This window comes from Sapajus apella, unplaced genomic scaffold (assembly GCF_009761245.1).
Source record: "Sapajus apella isolate SASKATOON/1434 unplaced genomic scaffold, GSC_monkey_1.0 scaffold147, whole genome shotgun sequence".
In the NCBI taxonomy this organism is placed as follows: Eukaryota; Metazoa; Chordata; class Mammalia; order Primates; family Cebidae; genus Sapajus; species Sapajus apella.
In genome coordinates this window covers 2094447-2112753 of record NW_022437087.1, presented here as the reverse complement: position 1 = coordinate 2112753, position 18307 = coordinate 2094447, and the positions used below count along the sequence as shown (strand labels likewise).

General features: G+C 38.1%; 1 protein-coding gene and 1 non-coding gene across 5 annotated transcripts in view; both read right to left on the bottom strand.

Annotated features, from left to right (window-relative positions):
* The window catches only part of EFL1 (elongation factor like GTPase 1), a 125121-nt gene that overhangs the window by 35058 nt on the left and 71756 nt on the right, over window positions 1-18307 (bottom strand). The gene's annotated exons all lie outside the window — the stretch shown is intronic.
* LOC116541021 lies at window positions 8853-9016 on the bottom strand. The gene has a single exon (XR_004264698.1). It is a non-coding gene; the product is annotated as a U1 spliceosomal RNA (small nuclear RNA).

The following is an 18307-nucleotide window of genomic DNA, read 5'->3' as shown; positions in this document are numbered from 1 at the left end:
TCATATGATTTTCACTTCAGTCACTTCAGTGAAAATTATAACAATTAGGGACAAAAATTCCTTCACAGAAAGCACATTTGCTAAAGCATTTTTCAACTGGAATTGGGAGATCAGAAGTATGTTCCCTTATGTGAAGGACCTCTTCAAGAATTACAAACCACTGCTCAAGGAAATAAGAGAGGACACACACAGATGGAAAAACATTCCATGCTCATGGTTAGGAAGAATCAATATCATGAAAATGGCCATACTGCCCAAAGTAATTTATAGATTCAGTGCTATCCCCATCAAGCTACCAATGACCTCCTTCACAGAACTGGAAAAAAACACCTTAAACTTCATATGGAACCAAAAAAGAGCCTGCATAGCCAAGACAATCCTAGGCAAAAAGAACAAAGCTGGAGGCATCATGCTACTTGACTTCAAACTATTCTACAAGGTTGCAGTAATCAAAACAGCATGGTACTGGTACCAAAACAGAGATATAGACTGATGGAACACAACAGAGGCCTCGGAAGTAATGCCACGCATCTACCAACATCTGATCTTTGACAAACCTGACAAAAACAAGCAATGGAGAAAGGATTCCCTGTTTAATAAATGGTGTTGGGAAAACTGGCTAGCCATGAGCAGAAAGCTGAAACTGGACCCCTTCCTTACACCTTATACAAAAATTAACTTCAGATGGATTAAAGATTTAAACATAAGACCTAATACCATAAAAACCCTAGAAGAAAACCTAGGCAATACCATTCAGGACATAGGCATAGTCAAGGACTTCATGACTAAAACACCAAAAGCATCAGCAACAAAAGCCAAAATAGACAAATGGGATCTAATTAAACTTAAGAGCTTTTGTACAGCAAAAGAAGCAATCATTTAGAGTCAACTGGCAACCAAGAGAATGGGAAAAAAATTTTTGCAATCTATTCATCTGACAAAGGGCTAATATCCAGAATCTACAAAGAACTAAAACAGATTTACAAGAAAAAAAAAACTCCATCAAAAAGTGGGTGAAGGATAGGAACAGACACTTTTCAAAAGTAGACAGTTGTGCAGAAAACACACATATGAAAAATGGTCATTAGAGACATGCAAATCAAAACCACACTGAGATACCATCTCACGCAAGTTAGAATGGTGATCATTAAAAAATCTGGAGACAACAGATGCTGGAGAGGATGTGGAGAAATAGGAACACTTTTACACTGTTGGTGGGAGTGTAAACTAGTTCAACCATTGTGGAAGACAGTGTGGCAATTCCTTAAGGATCTAGAAATATAAATTCCATTTGACCCAGCAATCCCATTAGTGGGTATATACCCAAAGGATTATAAATCATTCTATTATAAAGACATACGCACACATATGTTCATTGCAGCACTGTCTACAATAGCAAAGATGTGAAACCAACCCAAATGCACATCAATGATAGGCTGGGCAAAGAAAATGTGGCACATATATGCCATGGAATATTATGCAGCCACAAAAAAGGATGAGTTCATGTCCTTTGCAGGGACATGGATGAAACTGGAAACCATCATCCTCAGCAAACTGACACAAGAACAGAAAACCAAACACTGCATGTTGTCACTCATAAGTGGGTGCTGAACAATGAGAATACATGGACACAGGGAGGGGAACATCACACACACTGGGGCCTGTTGGTGGGTGGGGGAGCTAGGGGAGGGATAGCAGGGGATGGGGGGGTTGGAGAGGGATAACATTAGGAGAAATACCTAATATAGGTGACAGGGGGATGGATGCAGCAAACCACCATGGCATGTGTATACCTACGTTAACAAACCTGCATATTCTGCACATGTACCCCAGAATATAAAGTATAATAAAAAAAAACTAAGGCTACATTTTACCAAAAAAAAAAAAAAAAGAAGTATGTTCCCTCTAGGGACTCATTTCAGAATTTCCAGGGTAGGAAGAGTGATAGCTTGGGGGAATAAAATCCAAAATTAGTGTGCCATTGCTTTGTTTTTCGTCACTATATTTATTTTCATAATTCATGGATTAAAGAGGGCACAAGTATTTTTTCATGTTTATTCAAAAAAGTACATGTGATTTACAAGAAATAAAAGAGAAAACAGGTTCAGGAACATGGAGCTAAAGCAATTTACGAGATGCCAAGAATTCTAGTTTGATTTTACAGAAACACCAGTACTTTTGTCTGATTGAAGGTAAGTGATCAAACCCAAGTCCTTTCCCATCTTGATTTTTCTCTATACAACAAACAAAATTAAATAAATTGGCATGTGAACGCTATGTTACAGACTGGAATGACCGATAACATCCAAGTAAATGCTGAGTTCTTCAACTGGATACATAGGTCCTTGCTAGACTGTATACCATACCCTTCAAATTCCTCATAATAAAAAAACCAGTATTTTGTAGACTGTTGGGTTAAAATTTCTTTTTCCAGGCTGTCCTTAATGTTTCCCTTTAAAAAGAATTTCAGAAACAAATATTAAGGAGAGTATCTTTTATGATATGAGACTGAAAAAAATCATGTGGGGCTTGAGAGATGAATATGCCTTCTGTTGAAAACTTTTTTTCTGTTCTTAACAACTCCCTGTTGCACGGGTTTGATCAATGTAGGATAAGGTTATGCTGGCAGGCAGGAAGATGGTAGAAACATTAGTGAATACTAACACTGCTTTCTGGGGGCGAGCCTGTTAGCTGTCTGGATAGGGATAGCATTACCATTTTCAGGCAAATTTGGATTTGTAAAGTGCTCTTTAATTGCTGGTATGATAACATTATCAGAATTTTAAAAATTTGTGGGAAAACATGTCAACATTCTAGTTACAATGTGGTCTATTAATCACTCAAGTTTTATTTCAAACTGACTTTAACATTCTTCACCCAAGAACTATCAACCTGTTCCCGTTAACCTGCTTAGGCTGGAATTAATGGATCTGTTTAAACCTTTGCAGTAAATGCAAGTCATATGTCACGGACATCCATACAGCCTCATGCCTGTGAGAGACGTGAACATCACTTTGGAAGAGAGATGAGGATTTTTTTAAGTACAGGTAACCCAGGTAGTAGGAATCTAGAGAACGCTTAGTTTTAAAAGACCACCTTCTGCACTAGGCCATATGCGTTTGGATACCAAAGCAGCCATATCCTCTGTTTCCAGTTTTATGCCTTGGTTCTGTATCTTTAATCAAAACTCAGATTCTGAGCTGACTCAACTACAAAGAGTAACAGGGAATACACAAGCTTTATAACTCTTGTCACCCTTTTCCAAGCCTGGTTGGCCAGTATCTCCAAAGTGGATCAGCATTGCTTAGCTAAGGTTTTCACAAGATGGGTCAAGTCTGTCCATCATGCTAATCAAGTCCATCAAATCAACTGCCCTTTAACTTCTTTGTGTTATAGTAGGCCTTAGGGAAAAATCTTGCAACAATGATGTCACTTTGTCATAATTTTTTTTCTTCCCATAAGAACAGATGGAGCTAATAATATTTCTTTCTTTTTTTTTTTTTTTTTGAGACAGAGTCTCACTTCATTGCCCAGACTGGAGTGCGGTGGAGCAATCTCGGCTCACTGCAACCTCTGGCTCCAGGGTTCCAATGATTCTCCAACCCTCAGCCTCCTGAGTAGCTGGGATTACAGGCGCGTACCACCACGCCCAGATAATTTTTTGTATTTTTAGTAGAGACGGGGTTTCATCATGTTGGCCAGGCTGGTCTCGAACTCCTGACTTCAAGTGATCTGCCCACCTCGGCCTCCCAAAGTGCTGGGACTACAGGAGTAATAATAGTTCTTGAGCATATTACGTCAAGATCTGTGGGCCCTTTTCTCAGGAGAGAGGCTACATACACAGTAAAAGAAGAAAAAGTAACACCTAAAGAATCCAAACTCTTTTTTTTTTCCTTGGAGATATGCTGGCTTGCTATCTTTGTATTTGAGAAGAGGTAGAAACTTGCCCCTCAATGTCCTGAACAAATTAAGAGTTTTATAACTGTCACTGTAAGGTCCCAATTTATGATCCAAGAACGGATTCTGAGAGAGCCAGACCACCACCATTCCATTGGGAACAGCCTGATCCAATGGAGTTTGGTTCTCACCAAGGGAATAACATGGTTCTCAGAGTGGGGGTTTAGGATTGAAATAGTGGAAGAAATTCCATCTGGGACTTGGAAGCAGAGTAGAATGCCTGAGTGCTGCCTAGTATTTTTTCGTCTCTTGGTGTGCCCTAACAAGACAAAAAGTATCTACAGAAGATCTACCCAAAAAGGATCTACCCACACTCACAACTGTGTCATTTTCTTGGTGAGAATCAAGCTTCATTGGGTGAGTCTGTTCCTAAAAGAACGGCAGTGGTCTGGCTTGATTATGATCCTTTCTTGGGCATAAACTGGGACCTTACAGAGGAATTAGAACTGAAGTAGGGATGCCAAGTCTTGGTGGTTTGTTAGGAGCTGGGACGAAGGGGCAAGAAGGAAACAGGAATAAAATCCAGATTCCTGGCATGGACAACCAGGCAGATAAATTACTAGTTCAAAGCCGCTGTCTATTCTCCTTTTAGGGTTTATAATTTTTATCATCTACATTATTTCTTTACATAATAAACATTTGAACTCTTTCACATTCTTTTCCCTCCAGACTGTAGTTTCCCTTTTTATTTTGCTTCTATTTTTTTCCTCTAGAGGAACTTTTTGAGCTTTTTCCATTTGGCAGCTAAGTTTCAAAGCTCAGGAAGCTGTGCTTTCAAATAATTGATAAACAGTTATTCAACTTTGTTAGTCTCTTAATGAGTTCAGTTTTAAGGGCAAGGACCAAAAGAGGCACTTCACAGATTCCTCAACGAATGAGCGAACATGAGCACAGGTGCTGTCTTCACAGAGTCTAAAATCTGGCGAGGGACAAAGGCAAATAAACACGTAATTACAACACAATGTGACACAGCTTATAACAGGAAAAGTATACTTTTGTTCATGTGAAGACTGAAACTGAAAAGGTTATGGCCCTCCTGGAGAAAGTGGCATTCAGGAATATGGAAACAACCACACAGAGGACGTGGTTAGGGAAGGAGTGATGAGGTGTGGAAATGGCACCACTGGATGTCCAAGTGAGAAACCAGGGTCATTATTGACAGCTGCAGGGTGGAGCATAAAGCACAAGTGAAAAGACTTTTCCATCCCATTCATTTCATTTTCGTTAGTCAACATGTTCAATTTGCAATCCAAGGAATCTGAATGTTAAAAGTTCTAACCTTATGCAATTAATGGAAGTAGTAGCAGTGGTGGTTTTTTTTTTTTTTTTTTTTTTTTGAGACGGAGTTTCGCTCTTGTTGCCCAGGCTGGAGTGCAATGGCGCGATCTTGGCTCACCGCAACCTCCACCTCCTGGGTTCAGGCAATTCTCCTGCCTCAGCCTCCCAAGTAGCTGGGATTACAGGCATGTGCCACCATGCCCAGCTAATTTTTTGTATTTTTAGTAGAGATGGGGTTTCACCATGTTGACCAGGATGGTCTCGATCTCTCGACCTCGTGATCCACCCTCCTCAGCCTCCCAAAGTGCTGGGATTACAGGCGTGAGCCACCGCACCCGGTGGTGGTGGTTTTAACAGTCACAGTAGCAGTGGTTTTATTAATATTTGTTAATCAAATTTAAGAGTTCTTTTGGTAGATGATATAAACTGCATATTTAATTTTTTGTTTATATTGTTAACTATAAGGAAAGCTGTAATAACTTCTTTATGAGGCATAAATTCATATTCAGAATCAGATCCAGTTATGAGTTTTGTATCCTGTCCCACTTACCTAAATTTATATTTTATATACTAACACATGGTCTGGAGTGATACCCCTTTAACATGTGCTGCATTCCAATTCAAATGATTTAAATAAAGAAGGGAAACACAAGTGTCAGCAAGTCGGAAGCATAAATGCTTGGTATAGTTGAAAACAATGCTGGAAATTTGTTTTAAGACAAGAAGAAAGGGAGAAGAAGAGACATGGCTTTACATAACCAGGAAATCATAATGAATTCCTTCTACCTTTAAACCCTAAATACTTCCAATTAAAATCAGGAAACAGAGTCAGTTCTCGATGAAATGGCAACTTCAGCACAGCTTTACAAACAGTCCTGATTGAAATGATCAATGAAACAGCAAAGGAAAACCTGAATGAGTAGGTGAAACTAGAGAAGGGTACCTTGAGCCGCGAGCTATTTCTGCTAGTCATGGATCAGATTAAAGAAAAATATTAAGGGTCAGTTCATAACTCTCTTCTTGAGCAGGTAGCACAACTTCAGGGGATAAAAATTAGTAGGCAGTGTAGTGATGGTGGGGTCTGTTAGACAACAGATCAACGGAAAAAAAGTAAGAGCCCAGAAAAAGACCAACACGTGTGGGGATGTGCAAATGACAAAGGGGCAACAGTGGCAGACAAGGTAGGCCTATTTGGTAAACACCATTGAAATAATTAGCCAATGAAATGAAAAAAATAATAGAATTGCATCTGTATCATACACCATCTAGAAAAAGAAATTCCATATAGATCAAAGACCTAAATTTGAAAACATTAAACTTCAAAACAAAAATCATATGATACCATAATGCTGAAGATGTGTTAAGACTCACTATGTTATTTTAAAAACTTCAAAACAAAAGATACCATACATAAATATGGGGACAACAGACACTGTGGACTGGAGGTTGGTCAAAAAACTATCAGGTACTATGCTCACTACCAGAGTGATGGAATCGATACTCCAAACCTCAGCATCACGCAATACTCCCATGTAACAAATCTGCACAGGTACCTCCTGTATCTAAAATAAAAGTTGAAATTTTTATACACACACACACACCCACAAAGATAAAAGCTACAAAATAAGAGATGCTTTCAATGTCTAAAGGAGACAAAAAATTGTAATTATATATAAAGAACTAGTACAAATCAATGAAAAAAGGCAATCTAATAGGAATTTAGGCAAAAAATATAAACAGTTCCAAGAAAAGACATTAAAAGAAAGCCTCAGTCAAAAAACATGAAAAAAAAAAGAATCTCATTGATAATAAGGTAAATGGAAATTAAAACAACATACTATTTCACACCAATACAACTGGTAAAAGTCTGAAGAAACCATGTGCTGGCAAGCATGTGCAGAAAAAGCAGGTCTTGTGCACTGCAGGTCCTGAACAAAAACTGTTACAACTATGTGAAAGAAGCAGCTGCAGTGTTCACTCAAGTATGACTAGACTGTGCAACTCACCAATGTGATTTCTAGTGGTACATCCCAGAGCAGTGTTGAGAACAGGCACAACTGTGTACCAACAGCACACCACCCACAGCCATACAGCCCCTCTCCAGGTGATTTAGTGAGGGACTGGTGGGGCGTTTCCGATTGGGGCCTACTACTGGCTGTTAGTGAGCAGCAGCCAGTGCTTTGCATGGGTGAAAATGTCCTCCCATACAAAGAATTACCCTCTTTGTATAGCTTTTCAACGTTCTGTGGACAACCCTGTTTATAATAATCTGGGTTTAAATTTAATTCCATTTTAATAACAAAGAGTTTTTTGTAGTTTAATACACACCAAATTTTCAGAAATGGAATTATCACATAAATCAAAGGAAGAATCAACTTGTTCTGAAAATGAGCTGTTCACCATTTTACCGGCAGTCACTCATGGCATATGAGTCATCAATACCATACATCTGTATCAAGCTACATCTGTGACTGCCATAGAAACAGGGTGACTACAAATATCTGACTTAACTCATGCAGTCAAACTGGAATTTATACACTAAAATGCATTGTATTTTATTGTAAATCACTTCCCTTTTATTAAAGTATTATACTGATATTTTTGAAATTATATAGGCAGGCAGATTATTTTTTCTTTGAATTTCATTTCTGGGTAGTAAAAGTAATGTCACAATATTTGTTATGAAAGAAGGTGAGGTTAGGTTTGACAGGATTAAGAAGTTTCGCCCTAGAAAAACTCATCTATGTGCACAAGAAAAAAATGTTCAAAGGTATTCATTGTAACATGTTTGTCATAGCAAAAATTTGAAAGCACTCTTCAATATCTACCAACAAAAGATTGAAAAAATAAATTACAATAAATTCATACAATGGAATCAACATAAGAAAAACATTTGGAAAACATAAAACGACACAATAAGGGCATGTTATACAAGGTCATGAACAATATGATACTATTATGCAAAGTTTAAAAATTAAAATATACATATATATTGCAGGCAGACACCTACTGAAATTGCAAATAAGTTTTAAAGCACTGAAAGAGAAAATTACACAGCAAGTTTAAAGAAGTTGTTCTGCTGGGAAAATGGGAGTTCCTGAAGGGATAAGGAAAGGATATAAAGTGACTTAGATAGCTAGCATTTCACTAGGTATAAAGAAAGCTGTACAATTATGGAAAAACATTAAAATTAGTTGAGTCTGGATGGCAGGTACATGAATGTTCATTATATTATTTGTTGTCCAAAATACTTCAAAATTTTAAAAGTTAGTGATTGTTACATTCAGATCCTGGTGTTATCATTTTCATTATTTCTGTAATTTGCAAATATTCTCTAATTAACTTGTATTTGTAAAAAAGTATATCTTTCCTCTTTTAAAATGTGTGTAAAATTAAAACTTTAAATGCATACATAAAATATCTAAGAAAAAGTATATATATGCATAGAAAAAAAAGAGCTGGAGGATGTATTCCAAAATGTCAATAGTGGCTACATCTGGACAGTAAAGAACATTTTCATTTTATTTTTTCTATATTTAAACAAATGGTCTTACCAAATATACTATTTTTATGATGATAAAAACAATCTTTTTCTTTCAAAAAAAAATGCATTTACATCAGGGAGAGCATGAACACAGTTCCTCACTATCCACAAATTATGCAGTTGAGTTTCCCACATTTGGGGAAATTGGAGGGGTCAGCACACCTGGAGTGTAATGAATTAGCCTCGCCCTGGGAAACCACCTTTGTGATCTTGTTATCTCCCCTACCAAGTAAGTATCTATGATGATAAAAAATGTTTAAAAATAACCAGAAGTTAAAAAAAAAAATAGCCTTTTTGTTACTTCTGTGCCTTGAATGCTCACATTGTTTGAATTACCACAGGGCAATGAACCTGAGATTATACTGTAAATGGATTACATTTGCATTAATCAATTTAGACACTAGAAACTGAAACTGTGGTCTCACCTCTGGATTGCCAGACTTGGATTTCATGGTGCCTGGTGTCCACAGAGGGAGTCTTGGATTCCTATCTGATGGGGAGCTGGAATGTTTCTTGAGGTTAATCAAGGTCCTGAGAGTGGGGAGTCTCAGCCTTCAGTTCAAGAAGGCTTTGTTGAACCTTAGTCCCACTGACAAACCCTAATCTCCAGATCTGCTCACAGGCCACCCAGGAATTAGATGTGGGCCTGCATCATCTGATGCCATCCCTGTGTCCTTTACCATTTGTAATAACTTTTCCAAAGGTTAATGTTTTCTACAAACTCAATTCAGGAATTATGGAATTTAGAGAGTCCTGTAGAATCTTACAGTCTAGTACACTGTGATTTCTTTGAGGGCAGGCTCTAAACAGTTGCTGAAAAAATATTTCACGTATTTTCTGTGCTGTTTAGATTTATTTCACTAAGTATCTAATAACCACTTATATTTATAAACTCATGCGGTACACCACGGGGAAGACAGAGATGAAGACAGAGATCCCACATTCTATTTTCCCACATTTTCTTATTGTAAGTGCTCCTGAAGCATTCTTACAATGCAGTCATATCATTACTGAGTATTTATTCCAATCCCTGAGCCTTGAAGTTTGGGATTTTTGAGACTGTTGCCATATGTCTGCATCTTGATGTGGCACAGGTACTGACTATGACACAGATACAGCTTACTTGAAGAAATTTAATTCCTAAAAGGCAAAAGTAATAATATTAGAATGTTAACTAATTTTTAAGCAAATACAGATGATTTTGATTCAAGCCAATATCTTTTCCAGTGCACACATTACTTCCCGGTGAGAAGCAGCAACTTTCAAAGCAGTTCTGTTACTGTGGACTGAAAATAAACTTTAAAACAACCTTCACATTTTCTTTCTCACTTAGTAGATCAAGGTTGAATTTTTAGTATTAATGTCATTTTCAATATGAATGGGGTTTTATACTACAGTAGTTATAGGTTTTAATTTTATATTGCAAAAGCACAGTATTGGCCTGGCGCAGTGGCTCATGCCTGTAATCCCAGCACTTTGGAAGTCAGGAGTTAAATACCATCCTGGCCAACATGGTGAAACCCCATCTCTGCTAAAAATACAAAAATTAGCTGTGTGTGGTGGTGGGGACCTGTAATCCCAGCTAATCAGGAGGCCGAGGCGGAAGAGCTGCTTGAACCAGGAGGTTCAAGACCAGCCTGGGCAACAGAGACAGACTACATCTCAAAACAAACAAACAAACAAAAAACAAGACAAAACAAAAAAACAAACAAAAACCCCCCCACAGTATTGTAAAGCAACCAAAGCCCTTTATAAAGAACAAAGAGATCTGTATGAAAGGGCTGCATTACTGAAGATGCAGTTAAAATAGGTGAAAATAACTAAATATGGGAGCCCCAAATTAATACAGCCATTCTTATTTCTTACCCTCTTATAAAGCAACAGACTAAAGAAATTTCTACAAGGTAGGGATTTTTCATAACTAAATAGGAATATTCTAAATGACTAACAATGTGAGCCAGCTAATTAAGTATGATACACCAGTCAAAATACTATGCAGCCACTAATAAACTGAATTTTGAAGACTAATTAGAAATAAAGAATATATAATTCAATGTAAATAGGATTATATAAAGAAACATAGAATAATAACTAAAATGCAAACTGTAGGAATGCCAGTATTGAGATTATAAGCAATCTTTTAAAATAAAAAAATTATAATTATTAACAGGAAAAGTTAGACACAAGCTACTATGACTTTTGAATTAAGGAGCTCCCATTATTGAAGATGTAAACTATACAAACTGATATATGGCAATGGCAACACTGCAGTACAGTGGGGATGTGATAGATAATGGATTTAAGTCAACCAGATATCCGACTGAAAAAAATAATTGACATTGACTCCCACCTTACATCTGTTACAAAAACCAATGTCAGATGGACTGCAGATCTAAATATGATAAGTAAAACCCAAAAAAGCTTATAGAAGAGTAACACAGAATATCTCCATGACTTTGGAATACATAGATTTCTTAAACAGGACACTAAAAGTATTAATCATAAAAGAAAAATTTGAAAAATATTAGACTATATTAAAACTAAGAACTTCCGCATCTCAAAAGACATCATTAGAGAACAGAAAGGTAACTCACAGAGTAGGAGAAAATATTTGCAATACACATACCCAACCAGGAACTTTTATGTAGAATATATAAATAATGCCTATAAATCAATACAAAAAAGGCAGAGAATCTAAAAGTGGATAAAGACTTAACAGGCATTCCACAAATCAGTAAACACCAATGGTCAATATATAAATGAAAAGGACCTTTCCCTTCTCTAGTCACCAGGGAAATCTACATAAGATACTACCAGATACACACAAACATGGCTCAAATGAAAGCAAAAACAAGTATGGACAAAGATACAGAGCAACTGGAACTTTCAGATACTCCTGGGGGATGCATAAAGCGGTAATTAACTAAGCTTGAACATATGCCTACTCTATGATCCAGCAATTTCTCTTCCAACAGAAAATGTAGACATATTAACCAAAAGACATGTATAAGAATATTCAAAGTGATAATATTCATTATAATCAAATACTGGAAATGACTTAAATATCCACCAACAGAGGAGTGGATAAATAAACTGTGGTAGTCACACAACACAGTAACGTGAATGAGCAAATCACAACCATGTGCCATGACAGGGATGAACCTCATAAATAGAATGCTGAATGAAAAATGCCCAACACAAGAGTACATTCTATATATAAAGCTTAAAATCAGGTAAATCTCATTTATGATGTTGAAGCCAAGAGAATTGCTACCCTTAGGGTGCAGGGTAGCAGTCATGAGAAAGGAGCTTGGCTTTTGTGATGTTTGTAAGGTTCTGTTTCTCGATCTGGGTAGTAGTTACACAGGCATATGTTCAGTTTATGAACATTGATCAAGCTATGCATTTAAGACTTGCATACTTTTTAATATGCATATTCTACATCAGTAAGTTTACTTAAAATGTTATTTGACACAAATTACATGGATATTTTAAGTGTTGCTGAGTCTTTTAGAGATGCTAATAACTGCAACTAATAAAAATAAACCATTTCAGAACCTTTAAAAAAGAACTGGCAGCAAAGGCAAGAGCACATGGTTCGTCTCCTTGTATCTTTTTTCTCCACATCCTCTAAAGACTAATAAAATATGGCTTTCATTGCAAAGTCTTCACACTAATTCTCCTGGCCAGGTCTGTCCTCAACCAAATGACTTCCTTATTCAAGTGCGTGTAACCAGCCTCCTCGTGGCTGCATACTTCTGTTTACCCTCTGGCTCCCAACATTGTGGTTCACATGAAATTTGGTCTTTTAAATACCCATTGGAAGATACTCAAAAGGCTTAGAAAACTGTTCTTTGATTTGGGTCTGCTTCATTTTCTGGGAAAGCAAAACAATCCCCAGCAACACATGCTTTTTCTCTACTGCTGCCTTTATTTATTTATTTAAAAACATCCAACACATTACCCAAAGAATTTCCAAGTGTCTCCTTCCACTTTTACTATCTACCACTGCCAAAATCTAACCACTAGCAGGGGAAAATAATCTCAGCTCACATCATGGGAAATATTTCTTTGGCTCTGAGAAAACCAGAGAGAAAGTGCTGCAAAATGTAGGTTAGGAAAGTAACATGAAAGTCATTTCAAGTTGATGATTTCCACAATATGGAACGTGATGGTCTTGTATATGTGACTCTCTGAATAAAAACTCCAAAAATACTGTGAGTTAAGATGATCATTTTTAATTGACACCCCCCCTTTACGCTAACAGGAGCACTCAGGTGTGCTTTCTTAACACGCATGCTTTAGATTTATCAGCAAACCCTGTCCCTACTGAAATCTGTTGCAAACTAAAGAATTCCACTGTAATATAAAGCAAACATGCTGATAGAGCATCTTTGAAAAAGCTTTCATAAGACAGACTAATGCTAACCATTTTTCCAAGGCTTTCCAGCCTATGACTACCAGTGAAGTTAGATCAATAACCACCAAATCACACTGGGTCTCTGTCCCACCAGTTCACATGGGGCCTTATTTGGAATGTGTCCATCAACAAATCTGGGAATCCTAGCGGGCATTCCTCATGGGCCCAAGAGCTCACACTTGCCACAGATACTTAAATACTAGGGTTGTCAGGGTACCCAAACTCTGCAGTGGTCTCTAGAGTATTGAAAATGCTCCTTCCTTGTGCTTCACTCTTAGAGGGTAAAAGGCATACTGCTGTGACCCAATGTCTTAGAGAGGTCAGTTCTTCCAGGTTTTACTCTTTCCTTCCAGAAGTCATCATATATCCTCTCCTTTCCACAATCATTGAAATCTCCTTCACAGTGGCTCTCCCTTCACTGAAAGAAAGGTAAAAATGCCAAATGTAGCTGGTAGAGAAGGAGAAGGGAGGAGGATGAACTGGTGGGAACAAAGAGGAAGTGGGTCCATACAGCTTCTATACAGCTGGCTATGCACAGAAACAGGGTACGGGGGTGGGGCATCAAGGTGGAGATGGTGAAGCAATAATTCCAAAGAGACCAATGTCTGAGCCCAAAATCAGAATCATATTTACAGAAGAGCAAAGGGTTGGGCAAATAAATACTAGGTCTCTTATCTGCAAATATCTCCCTATGGCTGAAACTGGTTTAAAATTAACATCAACTGGAACCCTGAAAGGAAAAATGAGGGACTAAGTACCTTGACAATCTAAACATAATCAGACAAGGAAACTGTGAGAGAGTACTAACTCTATTCTATCCCAGCTTCCACACCTCTAATGACAACACTTAGGAAGACCTCAGGTGTTGCTTTAGCACCTCTGGCTATGCCATCTTCATTTCTCTAATCTCTTAACTCTTCCCCATCACCCTCCCCAACTCCTACTCACTATGGCCTAACTGTCTCTCTATTCACTCACCGGAATTGCTATGCTTGGCATCTAGTAGATCCTCCATTGATATTTGTTAAATCAATGAGTGAACCCAATTTATGTTACATATTGGTTAAAATGAAGCGGTAACTATGATTAAACTGGCAAAAAATTTTAAACAAAAAAACAAAACACCACCACAACAAAATACAGTGATGGTCACCAGAACACTGCCTCAAACAGGAAAAACAATGACCATGGCAACGGACTAATTATCCATTAAAAAGGGACTGGTTTTAGAAAATCATAAAATTTATTCAGCCATGAGAAAATATGGTCAATCTGAATGTGACAATGAACTCTATGATCCAGTAGCAAAAAACACCACTAAGATATATTTTGATTTGTATAAAAAGCAAAGTAGAATAACATGAATCATATGAGATCCTTCCCTCTCCCTTCTTTACATAAAAAGGTATACTTCTTGGTATACTTGGTAAGATGATACCATGGTATATTAGCAATTTTTTTTTTTTTTTTTTAAGACAGGATCTCCCTCTGTCACCCAGGCTGAAGTACAGTGGTGCAATCATGGCTTGCTGCAGCCTCTACCTTTCCGGGCTCAGGGGATCCTCTCACCTCAGCCTCCTTAGTAGCTGGCACTACAGGCTCAGGCTACCACGGCTGGATAATTTTTGTATTTTTTGTAAAGAAGGGATTTCACCATGTTGTCCACGCTGGTCTCGAACTCCTGCGCTCAAGTGATCAGGAGGTCGGCCTTGGCCTCCTGAAGTGCTGAGATTACAGGTGTGAGCCACCACACCTGGCCTAAATTTTTTAATTGACCAATTATCAAGAGTATCAGCTAGATTCTTAAAAAGTCTTTTGTAAAAAATATAGAATGGATAAAACGGCATCCCAAGTTACTTTAAGCTCTAAATACCTAGGGCCTTATGATTCTATTAGCAAATTTGCCTTTCATTTATATATGGCACATTCTGTAACTCAATATTTAGTTTTTCCTTAATGTAACTGACTGTGGCAAAATGATCTCCGGATGACCAATAAGACTGAAGTTAATTTGTATTTCTGCATTTTGCATATCCAGGAAAATAATTTTTAAAGCTTCTGAAAACCATTTCAGACAAACTTTGTGACTACACTTGAACATGAGGTGGACAGAAAAATATGTTACCTGATATACATTTACTACCCCCAGTGACAACAGAAAACATCTGTTACCTGATACAGATTTACTATCCTCAGTGACAACAGAGAAAAACACAACCACGTAAACACAGAGCTCTAGATGTGGAAGCATCTTGACAGTTTATTTGCTTTAAAACAATCTGCCTGCAATGTGGAATCTCTTTCATAATATCCCCAAGAGAAGATGGTCACTCTTCATCAGGAAAGTATGGCAGTACACTTCCCTGATGAAGAACATGAATTCTAATTTATCTGTGTGTGTATGCATGTGTGCGCACGCATGTGTGTGTGTGTGTGTGTGTGTGTGTGTATATACATGAATTCACTTATTCATTATGAACATCTGCATAAAAAGTTCTCTGGTAGGCCAAAGAACATGACACTGCCTCTATCCCTCAGGCTCTCCCTGGTTTTCCTGTGGTATATTCAAATCATATTTTGTATTATAACACCACTGCTTCTAGTTTTACTTTCTAGAATAACACAAGCCTTTAAATTCTTGAAAGCTGGCTATCATATCTTCCTCAATACTTCTTTTTTCATAACCTCCCACCCCCTAAAAACTTCCAGTTACCTCCATGCTCCATGTACAAAATTAACAAGTGTTGCACTTAGGTCAAAAAATCAGTTGTGGCTGGGAACGGTGGCTCACGCCGGTAATCCCGGCACTTTGGGAGGCCAAAGCGGGCAAATCACGAGGTCAGGAGTTCAAAACTAGCCTTGTCAATACAGTGAAACCCCATCTCTACTAAAAATACAAAAATTAGCCAGGTGTAATGGCTAGTCCCAGATCTCAGGAGGCTGAGGCACGAGGACCACTTGAACCCAGGAGGCAGAGATTATAGTGAGCTGACTCATCACTGCACTTTCCAGCCTGGGCGACAGAGCAAGAATCCGTTTCAAAGAACAAACAAAAAATCAGGTGCACAAACAGGTGTATTCCTAGGTAGCTATTTGTATGGGAAAAGGTCTTCAGTTTGTGGTTGACAATAGGTTTGGTGTGAGCTAACAGTCTGAAGTAGCTGCTAACTCAATCTTAGGTTTTCTTTCATGAAGTACAGGGACAGTTTATAAAGTAAAAGGTTTCTTTAATGGTCACCTATACCTGAAGTATTATTCTGTTAGGAAGGACAGGTTGGGCCAAAAAGGATGGCAAGATGCCTGTAAATCATATTTTACATGTATGAAGGACATGGAGCCAAAATGTGGCATGACGTCAGATTTAATCACCAGGACAATCAGCCATTGAAGGCACCAGCATACAAATAATCAGGAGGAAAACTGGGCAACCAACCTTACACCAAGGTTGCACCTGCTCTGGTACTGGGGCATTTTAGAGGGTATGGAGTGAAAAGGCAAAAAGGAAGTCTGCAGCTGAAAAAGCTCAGCAAGGAAGAAAGGGAACTTGGAGGTGACAACCCACCTGATACCAAGGTTTGCCGAGAAGCACATGGCAAAACCGGGGATTTGTTCAGAGAATTTTACCACAGAAGCCCCCTGGCTATACACTTAGCAGCAAAAATACCGACTTCTCAAATGTACGGAGAAAGAAGATCTGATAATCATATTTTATAATAATTTTGTCCTTAAAGTAAGCTTTGTGTTCTTGAGTAACTCAAAGCATTGCATATTTTCAGGGTACATCTGAATCTACAAACACATGAGATAAAAATAGACTTGGCAGCAAAGTTTGTTTTTTCAGTAGGCAGCTTTCTCACTCCCTCCTTTGGGATGTTAATCTCCTTATTTTGGGGGGAAATCCTTGCCTCCTGAGAATACGGTTTCACGACACCACTTAGGGCACCTTTCAGGATTAATCTTCACCGGCCCAACTGTCCTTGCTCTGTTGAATATGTCACACTACTGCTCCACAGACAGACAGGGGCCAGCTGAGAACAGGTTTGGTGGTAACTTGCATCACCCTCCCTAAATCTGATGGAAGGAGCTGGAAGAAATGTAATAATAAAGTTTCTAAGGATGGTCTAGCAAAATGAATTCTGTAGCTCTGAAGCGCTGAATATTTAGCCACTTTCAATATTATCACTGGATTCACAATAGGCCTTTGTATTCTCTGTTTGTGAATAGGGTCAGTTTGCAGCTAGTTAAGTTTCTTAGGGAGTTATTGAAGCTAGCATTAAAATAAAACCAAGCACAGGATTCCCTAAAAACTGCAAAGCACTGGGAAGTCTGCCCAGAACAGTATCAGGTCATCTTACAAGTGCAAGAGCAGAATACTTGAGCAGCAAGTATTAGTAATAGAGGGCTCACCTTTCAATGGTGGCTAGAACTGGTCATGCCTTCATGCCTGTGTCCATGGTTTTGGTTTACTTTCTATGGGGCTTCAGAGCTCTGGGACTTCAGAGGTGGGTAAAGATGTGAAGCAGGCTAGATAGTGGCTAAGAAAAGTGACCTATTCTTACTATCACTATAACCAGTGGTTAGTAATTATTTTTAGTCAAAATATTTTATCATCTTTGCATCTGTTAGAAAAGTCATTATAAATGTCTATCTTAGAAAGGTCCAACGGCTATATTACTGTGCAAAAGATCTGCGGTTGAGGTACATAAGATTCTGTACAGTAAACAATAGTCCTGGTACCCAAAGGAAACAGCAGAAGCATGAGGTAAGTAAGAAAGCGAGTTCAAACCATGACTGGTAGCACACATTTACAGCACCTCAGAGAGCGATTTAGAAGCATTCATTACCTTCAAGAAATGTATCCTAACAATGGAAAAGACAAAACCTTGCAATCAAGTTAACTTGTGAACCATAAGCTCAGTTTCCTGGTGGAAGTAGGCGTTAATTACCATAGTGAGTCCTCTCCCCGAGAAGGAGGAACCTGTTCCTTCTACTACCCCGTAAGTCACATTTCACATTAAAGCAGCACCCACCTGTACCTTCCCAGCAGGACCAACCACAAAAGTAAACTAAGAGCATAGTCTAAAATGGTATGAAGAGCAAACTGCCCA